Below are 16,541 nucleotides of genomic sequence, written 5' to 3' on the forward strand. Positions count from 1 at the left end.
AACGCTCAAGCTTAGCCATGAGTGAGTTAACCCATCTTTGCCTATGTCCACAACAATGAATTTCTATCACCCCAATCCAGGTATTTGGTAGCAAGCAAATCATTTTCACTTGGAAATCCCCAAATATATCAATCCTGTATCATGACATAAAAATTCAAGGATAGCCAATGACTGCAAAGAATTGAGCCCAGCTGAGGCAGAGAATTATTGATTTGCATATGATTATAAAGTTGGTGAAATCTAACTTCTGAACCAGGATTTGAAATATGAGACGCTATCCTGAATCAGGGTCTAAAACATTCTCCAAAAACTTGTAATAAAGCGTTCCTTTCATTTGTTACATTGTTTGCTCCACCAGAAGGAAAACTGGCAGAAAAATCAGTGGTACCTCTCTTCAGGGGAGTGGGACTTGAGCCAACATAATGTATATCCTACATTAATATGTAAGCTTGGCATCAGGCAGGTTTAATGCTGCTAGACCTCTGGTCAGGACAGTAATACTTCCTTCTGACACAGGAGAGCTGTAGTTGAATGCCAAAGAATACATTTATAATTAGAAAATGACTTAATTGTGATTTATAGGTACCTGACAGGCTGACACTTGATCTTTATTTCTTTTTACTGGCTTAAAGTTCTTTCATGTCAAGAGAAATGTAACTCCAGCTGAATGTTTAACCTGGAAACTGAACACTTACCCTTTAGCTTCCTTCTGCTGACTTTAGTTTTTGGCCCAGCCTTATATTTTATCATATCTATGATAATGACACAGATTAAATTTCATTAAAATTCTTAAAATAAAAATATCCTCCCCCCTTTTTAGAAAAGGAACTTACATTTCTTTCTTTTTTTCAGTGTGCTTAATTACTTCATTGAGTGAGTATTCTGTTGATTTTGTGAATAGAAATGATTGATCCACAGTGGCAAGAAGGAGATCATAGAGGACAATATGTGATTGCTTCTTCACTGCCTTAGGGTTTGACTGCTATGAACAGATACCATGACCAAAGCATCTCTTATAAGGACAGCATTGCATTGGGGTTGACTTACAGGTTCAGGGATTCATTCCATTATCATCAAGGCAGGAAGCATGGCAGCATCCAGGCAGGCATGGTGCAGGAGGAGCTGAGAGTTCTACATCTTCATCTGAAGGCTGCTAGGGGAACACTGGCTTCCAGGCAGCTAGGATGAGGATCTTAAAGGTGACACCCACAGTGATACACATCCTCCAACAAAGCCACACCTACTCCAAGGAGGTCACACCTCCAAAAAGTACTACTCCAGGGGCCAAGCATATTCAAACCAACATACTAACCATCACAGAGTATCTGGGGTAGGAATGGGGAGGATGCAGGGGATGGAATGCTCCCTGGTGGTCAGAGCACCTTCTATTAAGTACAAGTGATTCAGGCAAAGGAGGTGAGAGAATATAGAAATGTATAGCTTTCTCTCTGACTCAGGAAGGAAGAAAGCTATTTCTCTGCAGCCAGACATCTGTCCTTCTGTGATGTAGCTACTGATACCAACCACTTGTGTTAGGCACTTTTCTGTTACTGTGAGAAAATACTATGACTGAAAGAAGCTCATAGGCAAAAGTGTTGGTTTCATCTTATGGTTCCAGAGGGCCAGATATTCATACAGCAGGGAAGGCATAGGCATATTCGTGTGAGCTGGGAACTGAGACTCCTTGTCTCATTCATACACGTGAAGCCAAGATTGAAAACAAAAAGCAGGGTACAGTGAAGCCTTTCCTCCAACAAGGCTTCAGATCTTAAAGTTCAACAACCTTCCTAAGTAGAGTCACTATCTGACAACCAAGTATTTGAACACATGAGTCCATGGGAGATACTTCTTGTTTTGGTTTTTTTTTTTTTTTTTTTTTTTAAGCTTTTGGTTTATTTTTTATTAGATACATTCTTTTTTTTATTTTTTTTTATTCGGTATATTTTTTATTTACATTTCAAATGATTTCCCCTTTCCTAGCCCCCTACTCCCAAAAAGTCCCGTAAGCCCCCTTCTCTCCCTCTGTCCTCCCACCCACCCCTTCCCACTTCCCCGTTCTGGTTTTGCTGAATACTGCTTCATTGAGTCTTTCCAGAACAAGGGGCCATTCTTCCTTTCTTCTTGTACCTCATTTGATGTGTAGATTATGTTTTGGGTAATCCAGGTTTCTAGGTTAATATCCATTTATTAGTGAGTGCATACCATGATTCATCTTTTGAGTCTGGGTTACCTCACTTAGTATGATGTTCTCTAGGTCCATCCATTTGCCTAAGAATTTCATGAATTCATTGTTTCTAATGGCTGAATAGTACTCCATTGTGTAGATATACCACATTTTTTTGCATCCACTCTTCTGTTGAGGGATACCTGGGTTCCTTCCAGCACCTGGCAATTATAAATAGGGCTGCTATGAACATAGTAGAGCATGTATCCTTATTACATGGTGGGGAATCCTCTGGGTATATGCCCAGGAGTGGTATAGCAGGATCTTCTGGAAGTGAGGTGCCCAGTTATCAGACTACCATTCTGAAGATGTGGTCAGTATTCTGCATGTAAGAAGCCAGTGAACAGACAAGACATCATAAAGTGTTTGCTATCTCTCGTGCTCATATAATTTCTGGATTTCTTGGAATTACATAGTTCCTTGGCTTGTCTAGGGTATCACTATGATAGAGAAAGACTCCTGTGCTGTTAAAGCTCATACCCAAGGAATGTAGTTTTAAATGGGATAAGAATGGAAGGAAACATGTTTAACCAATGAGAAAGACAAGACACAAAGATAGCTGATAAATATGACGAGATAGGTCAATGTCACTAATATATGATTATTTGAGGAGTCAAACATGACTGGAAATTCTTTCCTGAAATTTACTAGCCTGAGATATTTATTGTCCTACATATCAGATTCCAAACATTTGCAGTCCCCATATACCAGGTGAATAACTGAAAATACTAGAATGTTCCTAACTTCCAAATATTTATTTAAAGGTAAATAAAAGTGGTCTTAGAATATTTACATTTAAAAAACCAGACATATGACTTATTTTATACAAAACAATTCCAGTCGTTTGTTTGTTTGCTTGCTTACTTGTTTATTGGTTCATCTAGACAGGGTATTTCTGCATAATAGCCCTGGCTATCTTGGAACTCACTTTGTAGACTAGGTTGGCCTCCAATTCACAGAGATTTCCCTGCCTCTGCTTTCTAAGTGTTGGGATTAAAGGCATGTGCCACCATTCCCAGCTTCTTTACATTTTTAAGATTTCTTTACTTTTGTGCATGAGTGTTTAGTCTTTGTGTGTTGCGAGTACATAGCACTGCCATTGTGGTCATTAGATCCCCTGTGATCGGGGTTACAGACAGTGGTGAGCCATCTCATGGGTGGTAGCAATTTTACCCTGGTTTTCTGGAAATACAGTATGCGCTCATAATCACTGAGCCTTTTCTCCACTCACGTGTGTGTGTGTGTGTGTGTGTCTATGTGAGTGTGTGTGTGTGTGTATATATATATATATATATATATATATATATATATATATATATATATATATATTTGTTCCTTTATGTTCATAATATTTAATTTTACTGTATATTAAATGTAACCTCTAAGAATATCTCCTTTTCTGAGACATGAATGCTGTTATTGCTAGAAACCTTTACCACAGGCAGAATCTTTGCTTCACTGTTACAAATGAACAAATCAATAAATTGAGGATTCTCGTGTCCTTGTTAACACATATTATACTCATAAATAAAATAATGTGAACCAGGTAAATTATATGTGAAAGACAGTCACTGTTGAATTATAGTCCTTTCTGTGTCAGTGAATAATAGCTTAAATAAAATTGTTATCTCAGCCACACAGCATTGTGATTGCAAGAGTGGGCTGCCACACACAGCTATTCAGTGTGAGATCAGCGATTAAAACTCCAGTCTTCACGTTTGCCCGGCAAGGACTTTATCCATAGAGCCATGTTCCTAGGCCTTAAAGTGCTTATTTCGTTACATGAAGATATCTGTAACTCCTGATGGCTCTACGTGCTTTGGAGATATTTGTGGACAGGGCAGTCAGTGAGGCAGGGAGGCAACAAAGACTTCAACAATAATCCTCAACATTTTAACACTGGCCCTAATGTTAATGGCTCAACTTACTCCTCAAAAAATGAACAACATATTTATTTCCATATATTCTGTTCTCTCTCTCTCTCTCTCTCTCTCGCTCTCTCACTCTCTCTCTCTCTCTCACTCGCTCTCTCACTCACACTCTCTCACTTGCTCTCACTCTCACTCACTCTCTCTCACTCGCTCTCTCTCTCACTCACACTCTCTCACTTGCTCTCACTCTTGCTCTCTCTCACTCGCTCTCTCACTTGCTCTCTCTCTCACTCGCTCTGTCTCACTTGCTCTCACTCTCACTCACTCTCTCTTACTCACTCTCTCTCTCACTCACTCTCTCACTCGCTCTCGCTCTCTCTCTCACTCTCTCTCTTACTCTCTCACTCACTCTCTCTCTCACTCACTCTCTCACTCGCTCTCGCTCTCTCTCTCACTCTCTCTCTCACTCTCTGTCACTCACTCGCTCTCTCACTCGCTCTCTCACTCACTCGCTCTCTCTCACTCGTTCTCTCTCTCTCTCACTCTCTCTCTCTCTTTCACTCTCTTGCTCGCTCCACTCTTACTCTTCCACTCTCTGGGTCACTTGGAAAGAAAAACTGTGATAGGGTACATTGTCACTGCTAATGTACTGAACTTGGCATGACTTTTGTTCTACCTGTAGCCAATTATTAAGCCAATTCCTTTCCCTGACAGTGCGTTAATTGCTCTAGGCGACAGGTTTCTGCCTCACCTGGCTTCCTCTTCAGAAAAAAAAGCAAAACAAAAACAAAACAAAACAAAACACAAAATGACATTAACTAAAAGCAGAGGCGATGTGGCGAGGCCCCAGCAATCAGAGCTGATGTAATACACAAGCTGCATGCAGAGAGATCTGTCTACTGCCTCATGGTTGCTTTTCTCCATTATGGTCATGGCAGCCCACATTGAACCTGACCCTCTTGGGGAGGAGCATGTGTGAAAAAGTTATTGGTTAGTGTTCAAGACTGCATGTCCAAATCTGCAAACATGTCTGAACAGGTTTGCCACTGATCCTCTATTTCTCAATTTTTAATCAAACACTAATGTTGACTTGGGGGAGGGGGAGTAAGCAAATGTTACATAATCTTAGACTTTCATGGCTGTGAATCCTGAAACCAAATATTCCATTCACCATATGGCCATCCATTAGACAATGCTAAAGACAAAAAGTCCAAGCCTTTGCTCTTTAAAGGTTGTCTTCTAAACGGAATGTGGTTTCTCTGTTTTCCCAATCCCAGTATTTGGTAGTCAAAGGCAGGAGGGCCTCCACAAGGTCAAGACTAGAGTAGTCAATATAGTAAATTACAGGTCAACCATTGCTAGGTTGTAAGACATTGTATCAATAAACAAAAGAACAAATAAACAAAATCTCAATATAATTTCCACACACTCCAAATAAAAAACTAAATTGTATAATTTCCTGATAGGGTTTGGGAGTTAGAGGCATTTAGATTTTTGGGGCTCACTAGCCAGCAACCCTACTCTAATAAGGGACTTCTGAGTCCCAACTGTGTCTCAAAAATGTAATGACACCTAAATGTTACCTAAGTATACACTTTAGTCTAGACACAAATATATGCTCTGTGAACATAAGCAACCACCAAGTACACACATACATACACACACACACATACATACATACACACACACATACACACATACACACACACACACAGAGAGAGAAAGAGAGTGAGAGACAGAGAGAGAGAGGAAACAGACAGACAGACAGAGAACTAGATGTATTTTTTCAATATTACTACATTGTTGACATGGATTTCAGTTGTCCTGTGCCTTAGTATGTCTTAGAATCACATCGTCATTTTGCTAATAGCTTTTATCTTTCCCATTCCCAACCCCCATTTTCCTAATACTCCTCCAGCCCCATTTTCACAATCCAAATCCCTCAGCTAAAATCTGAGGAATAGATTATAATTACCTGGAATTGAGTCAAATACTTAAAAGCTATATAACATTGACTATAGCACAATATAGTTCACTATATTTTGACCTTTGCTACACAGTAACCATCAAACTGAAATTCAGTTCAGTGTTGAGTAATGAAAGGTAATTTAAACTTGGGGTAGAGAAGGCTACATAGGTTTGATTGAATGAATATTTATTGATCACACACACATACACACACACACACACACACACACACACATGCTTATCACATTAAGCAAGGAAGATTCAGCATTATTTTCCTTGTTATTTTATGGGCTAGAATACTGATGCCAGGCTTGTCAAAAATTTTTCTCAAGAGCAGATGGTTAATGTACTGTCTGCAATGGACTGTGGTAGACTAATGTCTGATGGCCAAAACTGATATAAAACAAAAACAGACCCTGATAATAATATGATCATTAAGTTTAAAGCAATGAGAAGTTTGCATAGCTGCCTTGTGTAACTGCCTCTCCTACACACCTTTATTGCCCTTGTTCATTAATAATCTTTCCTAAAATGAATCTTTAAAACTCATTAGGAGGATCGAGAAGGTCTTCCTGAAAGAGGAATATTTAATCAGAATTCTAAGGCATATTGGGGTTTAGTCAAGAGAAGACTAAAGAAAATTGAACAATATGCATTCCAGTAATAGAAGCACCATGCACAATTTTTGAGTGATCCATACAACACAAATTATTTTATTACTACAATTTGCAAGTTTAAAAAAGGAACGCAGCTAATTTATGTCACCTAAATTAAAATATCAAAACTTTCCTCATTTCTATTGTTTATTAATACACATGCTAAGGAATTTGTTTTGTTATTCAGTAAATCGATGAATGAAAACTGGTAAGATTTAATGTACTTCACCTTCATTTCAAATGAGAAAGACAAGACTTGTGAAATTGTTTCCAGGCTTGGCCTTAAGCAAGCTGTGAGATTGTCACAAAATTTCTCTATGTCGGGGCTGGAGAAATGGCTTGGCGGTTAAGAGCACCAACTACTCTTCTGAAGGTCCTGAGTTCAAATCTCAGCAACCACATGGTGCCTCACAACCATCTATATCAATATCTGACTCCCTCTTCTGGAGTGTCTGAAGACAGTTACTGTGTACTTGCATATAGTAAAGTAAATCTTTAAAAAAGAAAAAAAAACAACCTCTCTATGTCACTATTCTTTACTTTTGAGCTTTGGGATCTTAACTGTTCTATGTCAAGTCTTTTAGGAAATGATGGTTAGTTATCTTACTTGACTTATGTTTTATTTACTCAAACCTGAAATTCTCCCTGGTGTTGCTACTGATCCTGGCTTGGCTTTGCAGCTTGCTGCACACATTTATGCCACTGGCAACTTCTGCAATGAGGTGTTACTTTGCCTTTTGGTTGTTGAGCCCATTCTGCACCCAGCTAGTCCCAGAAAGTCTATCTGAGTAATGTGGTCCTTGGACTCACTAGCCTTCCACCCAGTAATGGCTATTCAAAGTCATACCTGCCTCCAAATTTGTACTAGGTTAGAGACAAAATAAATTTTAAATGTTAAGTTCATGAAAAGTAGGAACTTTGTTCATATAGCAGATACTTATTCTAGCTGGGCAGAGAATTTGATTTTTTGATTTTGATTAGATATTTTAGCACTAAACTTTCACAATTAGATGACTCTGTAGCTTCTATGCTATCTCATGATGTGTTGTACATTAGGGTGCAGCAAACAGTAGCAGAAATATTGAAACAACAGAAACGTTTTCCTCAGAGTTGTCAGACAATTAACTGATAAAGGTTTAAAATGAATAAACTTTCAGATACTTTAAAATTCATCCATTTTCCCAAAATTCATTTTAGGTACACAGAAATGGAAATCAACTCATGTGCCTTAAGGTGGTTTTAGTTTTCAACACTTACTAAACTTTAGAGATATTTGCAACATGTATTTGTGTGTGTGTGTGTGTGTGTGTGTGTGTGTGTGTGTGTTTGTGAATCTCCTGTTTATGAAACAAAAAAGTTCTTCAGGCAGCTCAGACTAGTTAGGAACATAGATTATGGATTTCATATGTGCATGGGGAATCAAAATACCACCACATCAGTGGAACTTGAAATATGATATATTCATTGTAAACCTCAAACTAGACAAAAACTCAGTCATGGCCACAACTTTCTGAGGTGGGAGAGCTTGGCTGCTCAATATCACAGTGTAAATAAGAGTACTATAAAAAATATACTATGCAAGTAAAGATACTTGTATTATAAGAAAATAGCATTCAAAAACATTTGCAAATTAAGTGGCCGAATCACAAATGTATCAAATGAAATGCTGGAAGGCTGATTTCCAACAGGGAATAGCTAGTATGCATTCCCTTGGGAGCGGACTACAGGAAATAATTCCAGGAAAGAGGAAGGAATTATCTAGAATATGTTACAAAATATTCTGTGATTAACTTTTTAACATACATAAACAATAGATAAGATATGAAGAAAGAATTCAATTCTTAAAAGTATATATATATATATATATATGATATGTGCTATGTGACATGATATATAAAATATATTTAAATTGTATATAATTTATTTTATATCATATATTATATAATATACAGTATATAATATACACTATATATAACATGTAACATGTAATATGTAACATGTAATATGTAATGTATAATAAAATTAAATTGTATATATTTATTTTATATCACATAATATATATGATTAAAGTCACTATACCCATTTGAAAATGCAATAGCAACAGTGATGTGGTAGAGATAACAAGAACATTCTTAAAAGATGAAAAAACAAGTCACTGAGAAACAGGTTTTTGATTTTTTTGTTTCTATTGTCGTTTGCTTTTAGTATTTTAATGTCCAGCATCCTTAGTAACACAACAAATATAAATTAGAACAACTATGAGATTTCACCTTACAAAGGTCACAATGGCTCAGATCCATATGAACAAATGATTCATAAAGCTTGTGGGTGGGCAGAAGACACTCAAGGCTCCACACCTCTACAGTGAACAAACAATGGAATGGAGAGTTGGAAAAGCCAGGACACAGTGGTTTGTGTGCTATGGAGAGAGGTGGAACTGGAGACAGGACAGCTTGAGAGATGGCTGAGGTTGACAGAGTGACCATAACCCAGTAAGGTAGGCATGGAGGTCTAAAACAGACTGGTACTTATAAAGATATATAAAGGCATACACATTCTCTCTCTCTCTCTCTCTCTCTCTCTCTCTCTCACACACACACACACACACACACACACACACACACAATTTTATAAAAATCTCAAGAGATGTTTTGATTATCCAAATTTGAATATTTTAAGGTAACACTTGTGGAAATCTGGTCATGCATTTAGCAGTCTACAATCTCACAGAGTCCTTGCATATTCTTTGGTGGTATGCAACCAAGGCTGAAAGGGAACACATATGCCATCGAAGTCTAAGTTGTCTTATAAAGTAGCCCTTTGTAAAAGACTCAGTCATATTGCCAATAGTGTACACTATGCACCAGAGGTCAGCCATCCTGAGTGAAAGAGATAGACTGGTGTTGTTATTAGTGAAGCCTTAGATATTCATGGGAAGCAAACCGTTTCTAGAACTTTTGCTCCTGAAGGTTAGTGTAGAGATATTCTCCTTTGTACTGTGCAAATACATTAACCTGTAATAAAAAGCTGATTGTCCAATGAGCTGAAGCAGGATTAGAAGGTGGCACATCCATCCACAGATGGGCAGTCCATCTGGGATTGAGGCAGGCAGGGAGATTCATCTAGACCTCTGGAGAAGAGAATTGCATAAAACTAAGGAATGACAACTAACCATGTGAGAGAACTTAGACTAGACTAGTGAGCTAGCCAGGAAACAAGCCAAAACTTTTGGTCTAATCATTTATTCATATATAAGAAATCTCAGAGTCATTATTTCTTGGAACAAAGAAGATGGGTAAAAAGCCTGAGGTTACAGGTTAATTTCCATCAGGAGATTTCTAGTAACGTTTTGGTCTGACTACAACTTCCTCTTGTCCCAACTTGACTCTTGATGAATAGAGAGATGTCCATGCTCCAGAATGAGCAGCGTCTCCTACAGAAGGTGTGAGGACATGAGACCAAACTTAGCTTGCCACATACTGGCTTTATAGGGGCAGCTTCTCATGGAAAACGATTGCTGACCTTCCAACCCAAAACAAATTCCTATGGGAAATAAAAATAATTGACACCTTGCCATCTTGTAACACATGTATATGTATATGTGTACGTGTATGTGTGTATGTGTGTGTGTGTATGTGTGTGTATATGATGTATATGTATATGTTGTATATGTATATGTGTATGATGAATATATATATATATATATATATATATATATATATATATATATATTTGAAGGGTGACAGCCTCTGTGATTGGATAGCTCTGCTCCTACAAACCATGGTGTACTAAAACTCATTCCTTATTTCAACTATGAGATTCTCCAGGATAAGGTTTTTAAAAGCTGAATTCATTTTGAGCAATGAAGTATGGAGATAAATAAGTAACAATGTTAATAATTCTGGCATTAGTAAAAGTCATAGTCTCACAGAAATCTTCCTGGGCCTCTGGCTCTTATAATCTGTCTGCCCCTCTTTACTAACGTTTATGAGCCTGAGGTACTGGGATTGCTTTATACACTTATCCATTAGGAATGATATAAGCATAATGTTATCGTGCCTTGTGTAAAGATTATCCTTGTATTTGCAAATGCTGGATCCTGTGATCCCATATCTGTTTGCAATCCTTATTCTAAGAATCTTCTGTCTCAACATTGTGTAAACATTGCTCCTCATCTCTTCTCTGATTGGTCAATAAAGCTAGCTGATCAGCTAATGACTGAGCAGAACAAATAATAGGGCTGGACTTCCTCTCAGCTACGAGAGGAGGGGAAAGAGAAAAAGTGTGGATTAAGCAAAGGAGAGAGTGGAAGCGGACACCAGGAGAAAACGCCTAGTGCCCAGAAAGTCAGATCAGTATTGCTGGCATTTTGGCTGAGGGGTACTCTATTAAAATAGAGTAATACTTCTCAGTAGTTGTGACTTTAAAGCTTGTCATAACAATATTATATTTATATTTCAAAATAAATATAATAAATAAATATGATAATATTATATTTATTTATTTATAATATTTAAAATAGCCCAGTCTCTATTATTTGGGTGATAGCTGGGATAAGAGAAAAATTGCAAACACACTTACTAAAAAGCCAGTAGCAGAATGGGATCTACCATTTTCTGTTTCCATTGGTTGCTGTTTCTCATAATGGTCTCTGTTGATAAGTTTCTATGATGTGGGGAAGGACAACACTCATCTGTGGTTGTAAGAAAAAATATTTAGAATGAAGTTAGGGGATAGGCTGGTTTAGTAAAGTGTTGGTAGCAGGTTCTTGTCTGAGACTCATGACTTCACTTGCCCTGCGTAACTATGTAGGCTTCCAGAACCAGAGATGGTTCTGGTACTGGCAAGTGGGTCTTAAGTCCAATGAGAAATGGGTTGGTTGCTGCCATATTCACGTTACTACTGTACTCATCACCTTATCACACCAGGCTGATACCGTTCATGGGTGTGATTTTTCCAAGATACAGAATCAAATATAAAATCAAGTTGCAACAACTGAGGATGAACCTTTCAACTACCTATCAGCTGAACAAAATTCTTCCTTCACATATGCTTTAAGTACTGCCCTTAACAAATGATTCAGGAGTAATTTATAGACGTATCTTGATCCTTTTTAAGAAGTTGCATTTTCGCTGGGTGGTGGTGGCGCATGCCCCCAGGACTTGGGAGCAGAGGCAGGCAGATTTCTGAGTTTGAGGCCAGCCTGGTCTACAGAGTGAGCTACACAGAGAAACCCTGTTTCGAAAAACGAAAAAAAAAAAAAAAAGGTGCATTTTCAGCCTGTACAGGAAAGAACTTATATTACAAGAATGTCCTTACAAATTGGTACACATACACACATATATTATATATATACATATTATATATACACATACACATGTGTATATGTATTATATATAACACAGATTACATACATGTGTATTAAATATATAATACATATATAAGTTATATATATATACATATATATATATATAAATCAGTAATATTGTAAATTATACACCAGAGTTCAGCCATCCTGACCTCTGAGATTATATGTGTGTGTATATAAACACATATATATGCATGTATATATAATATGCATGTGTATATATTCTATATGTGTATATATGTGTTTATAGAATCTATCTACATATATAGATGGAGATGTATAGCTCCACTAAAATTTTGCTGACTACAATAGTTACTAATTCCAAATTATTTTTATGAAAGGTAAAAAAGAAACATACAAAATTTGTAATTCACTTGTTTGTATATTTCCTAATTTTATATGTCAAATGTTAGCAAACTATAATAGACCAAATTTACCCCTCAACAATATTTGCTTTGCACTTGAGGACAAACTTGAGTACATATACACTTACCTGATTATAAAACAAAGCAACAAAATGTGAAGAACACTCATCAGAAAGTACAGGCAGAGTTCAACACCTTAAACATTTATCATTTCACCCTTAGAGATAAGTTTGACCATCTTTGTTCTATAAAATCACAGTTTATTCAGGGTACAGAATTGAAGGGAAAACTGGCAAGGAACGTGTTTAGGAACTAAGGTTTGTGTATGTGAGAATAGCACAGCCTCCTCCCTCAGGGGTTCTTCAGGTCATCTCAGTGATTGGCTGAATAATATCCACCTTCCCCTCCCACCCGCCCCAGAGGACTCAAAGCACTCTGAGACTCATTGGAATGAAATATCATATATATTACCATTCATGAGTCTTTTTATTGCAGGTCATTAGCCCTGAGTTGTGACAGTTGCAGCAAGACACATAAAAAAAAAATTTCAAACTTTATTCTATGAATGAATTTCCCTGTCTGAGAAATATGCTCCATCTAGAAAGGTCAGAAGCATTAATATGAAATTTTAGCAAGATCCTCAGTCCTCCCCCTTGCTTACTTAACAGCCTGACAGGGCCACATTTTCTCACACATTTTTCAGTATTAGGATTCATTTGTAATTCACTTGTTTGTGTATTTCCTAATTTTATATGTCAAAGGTCAGCCAACTATAATAGACCAAATTTCTTTCTTTTAAAATAAGAGACAAGAACACTGAATACTCTTCACATAGATAAATTGAAACAAAACAGAATAAAATTGATGGCTGTTGATGCTTGGATACAATGTTGTTCCCTTGCATGAGTGTTGGTCTCTTGGTAGCAAATCACACACTGGGAGAATTGAAATACTGCTGACCCAGTCCTTGTTTTTTATTTTCAGTGAGGACACCTGAGAGTTGCACAAATGGTTGCTGCTCATCATAAGCTGAGGACCTGAAACAGAGAGGACCCCTGAAAAGATCAGTTCACCTGACCTTAACTTTGAAAGAGGCCTGGAAAGCTGCTTCTATGGGCCATATACCAGGTCATTTACAAAGGCCTTAATAAAATTCCATTATAGCCAAGCAGAAGAGAAAGATCGCAAAGATGAAATGAGACTTTATTTATGCAATTACATGGTCTTAAGTGGCTGAAGCACCAGGTTTCCTGAATATGGAAGTTTTTACAGCTTTGAATATTCTGACCTTCTGTGAAGTCTGGGGTTGAGGTTGGATACCTAGCCCCACCTGGCCTTTCTTTTCTTCCCTTACAAATGCATATACTTTTTTTCATGTAACATTGTTGCTTTCATTTTGATAGAAAAATAGGTATTTCAGAAATAAGGATTTTGCAGAGTACTGAGAAATGCCAGTAGTTTTTCCAACTTATGGGAAGGAAAATGTTATTTCAAAGTGGTGAACAAATAGTCCGTCCTCCTATTTCCAAATGATGCTCTGTGCAGGTAAAACCAAATGCATATAGTTTGATGGCAGAATGCTGAGTCCACATTGTCAGTCTGACAACAGCTTCATTGGCCACCCTAATGGTAATCCTCAGTGTCTATACATGACACTACTACTGTCGGAATAGAGCATGTGGGGAGGTCTGTGCGATACTACAGCACTTAGGCATCTCCATCCCGTAAACACTCAAGCACAGATATATTGCATATAGTTTTTATGCCCTGCCTGCATTTGCTCTGGGAAGTGACCATGCTACCAGCCCCCCTTGTCCTCCCCACCCCCCACCCCCTGCAGATAGAAGAGAAACAAACAGTTGTTCCCTTTCAACTTGGAAAACATGCTTTACCATTACTCTTAGCTCTGCACCTCCTACCAGCCCTAACTTACTTGGTTAGTTGAATCTAGTCCCTGCCAAGCATCCCTGATTACCCACCTACAAGAGCAGCTACAGCTCACCTTCTTCTCCATTGACCCGGAAGTCCCACCTGTACTTTCTATCCAGTAATTGCCCCATGACTTTCTTTACTGACAGATCAAGAACCAATTGGGAAACAGGACCTTAGCATTGCTACCACTTCCTACACAGATACTCTATAAATCCTACATATTCCTCCTTCAAGTCCTGAACTTTGTCCTGCTGACTTTGATTATCACATTCCTTCCAAGTGTCCTTTGTGGATTCTGACTGAGCTCCCCTCACCTTCTTATCCTCCACTGTATGAAGAAAAGTGCTGACATCCATGTCTGTGACCTCACTAGATGTGGCATGCCATCAGGAATCCGTGGTTCTGAATTATGTGTTTCCTGCTTTGCATACACTTGTGGATTCTGGAACTCATCTATGCTTGCTTCTCTCAAAGCTTTATTAGGAGCTGTCAGTCATACTCTCAGAGACATAAGGAAGAGGTATAAGCCACTTTTATAGTCCTATATTAACGGAATTAGATGCAATCATATACATACACCAGCTCTGACCCTCAACATCAGAGAGAATAAAATATGCTAATATATTTTAAAAGACTGTAGGTTTTCACTTAATAATAGCTACCTTATAATTTTAAATCTTTGGGTTAAACCTTTCTAGGAAATGCTGAGTCATTGTTTTATTTTATTTACATGTTAGATCTCTGTTGGGCCTAACTCAGCCAAAAATCTATGGCCTAATGGAAATACCTGAGCCTGGCTCAAGTCTGGTGACCTGTCTCGCTCACTTCTGAACTGGAGTGACAACCTGCTTAAGCCTGCCTTTGCCTAGCTACTGCTGATGTAGAATGACTTCATTGATCCTTTAAGTCACCACATACCCTTCATCATCTCACACCACCTCCTACGACACCTCTCCCCACCCCAATATCCCCATCTCCTCCCTTCACCCTATATAAACAAGAGGCTGATTTAATAAAAGGAGTTCATCCCAGCCCAGTATGGTTCTTTTTGGGTCACAGACACTCACCATCTTGCTAAGCCCCAGAGAGAGACCCAGCAGGTCCAGGCTTTTCTACTGGAAACTATCTGCCAGCAAAGAGCCGACAGATCTCTTCTTAAAAGATTCATCTATTTTTAATTATGTGTAGATGCCTGTTCCTGTGATGAGATGTATTCAAGAGAGTGCCCTTGGGTTGTGTAATAGTTACCTCCAAGATTGGAACATTCTATCCTCTAGGGAAACTTCAGAAGCTAGAAGACAAACAACTCAAACTAGACTCAGAAATTCCCTGCAAATGACCAGATTCACTAGGTCCTTTTCTCCTCAAAAAAAAAAAAAAAAAAAAAAAAAAAGTCCGATGAATTATTTGCTCCCAAGACTAGACAAACTGCAAGGAAGATGCTGAGACCAGGTCACCTGCTCAGAAGAGGCTGAGAGCAACTCAATCACTTGGAAAGTATAAGAACCTGTTAAGTGACCCTGTAGGCTGCACAGTGTGCTCTAGGTTTCCAATACTCTGAGATGTTGTCACCCGTGCTGGGGTGGGCTTTGGTGACACAATGTCTTTTCTGTTGTTTTTTTTTTCTGTTTTATAAGTAACCCCTCACCCATATTCCCTTAAGTGACCCTGTCTTAGTTAGGGTTTTACTGCTGTGAACAGATATCATGACCAAGACAATTCATAAAGGGCAACATATATTTGGAGCTGGCTTACAGGTTCAGAGCTTCAGTCCATTATCTTCTAGGTGGGAGCATGGTAACATCCAGGCAGGCATGATATAGGAGCTGAGAGTTCTACCTCTTGATCTAAGGGCAGCTTGGAAAAGACTGGTATCATCATGTGTCAAGGAGAAAGCTCAAAGCCCACTCCTACTACAGCTGGCATACTACTTCCAACAAGACCACACCTATTTCAACAAGGATGCTCCTCCTCCTAATAGTTCCACACCTTGTGAGCCAAGCAGTCAAACACATGAATCTATTGGGGCTAAATCTATACAAACACATAGAGACTCCAATTAAATTTATTGATTCCTCCAAATTGGTATTTGATGATTTCCATGTATTGATCTGTCATGGGTCCCCTATATGGGTTGAATTGACATGTATGTCATAC

Source organism: Apodemus sylvaticus, chromosome 19 (assembly GCF_947179515.1).
Source record: "Apodemus sylvaticus chromosome 19, mApoSyl1.1, whole genome shotgun sequence".
In the NCBI taxonomy this organism is placed as follows: Eukaryota; Metazoa; Chordata; class Mammalia; order Rodentia; family Muridae; genus Apodemus; species Apodemus sylvaticus.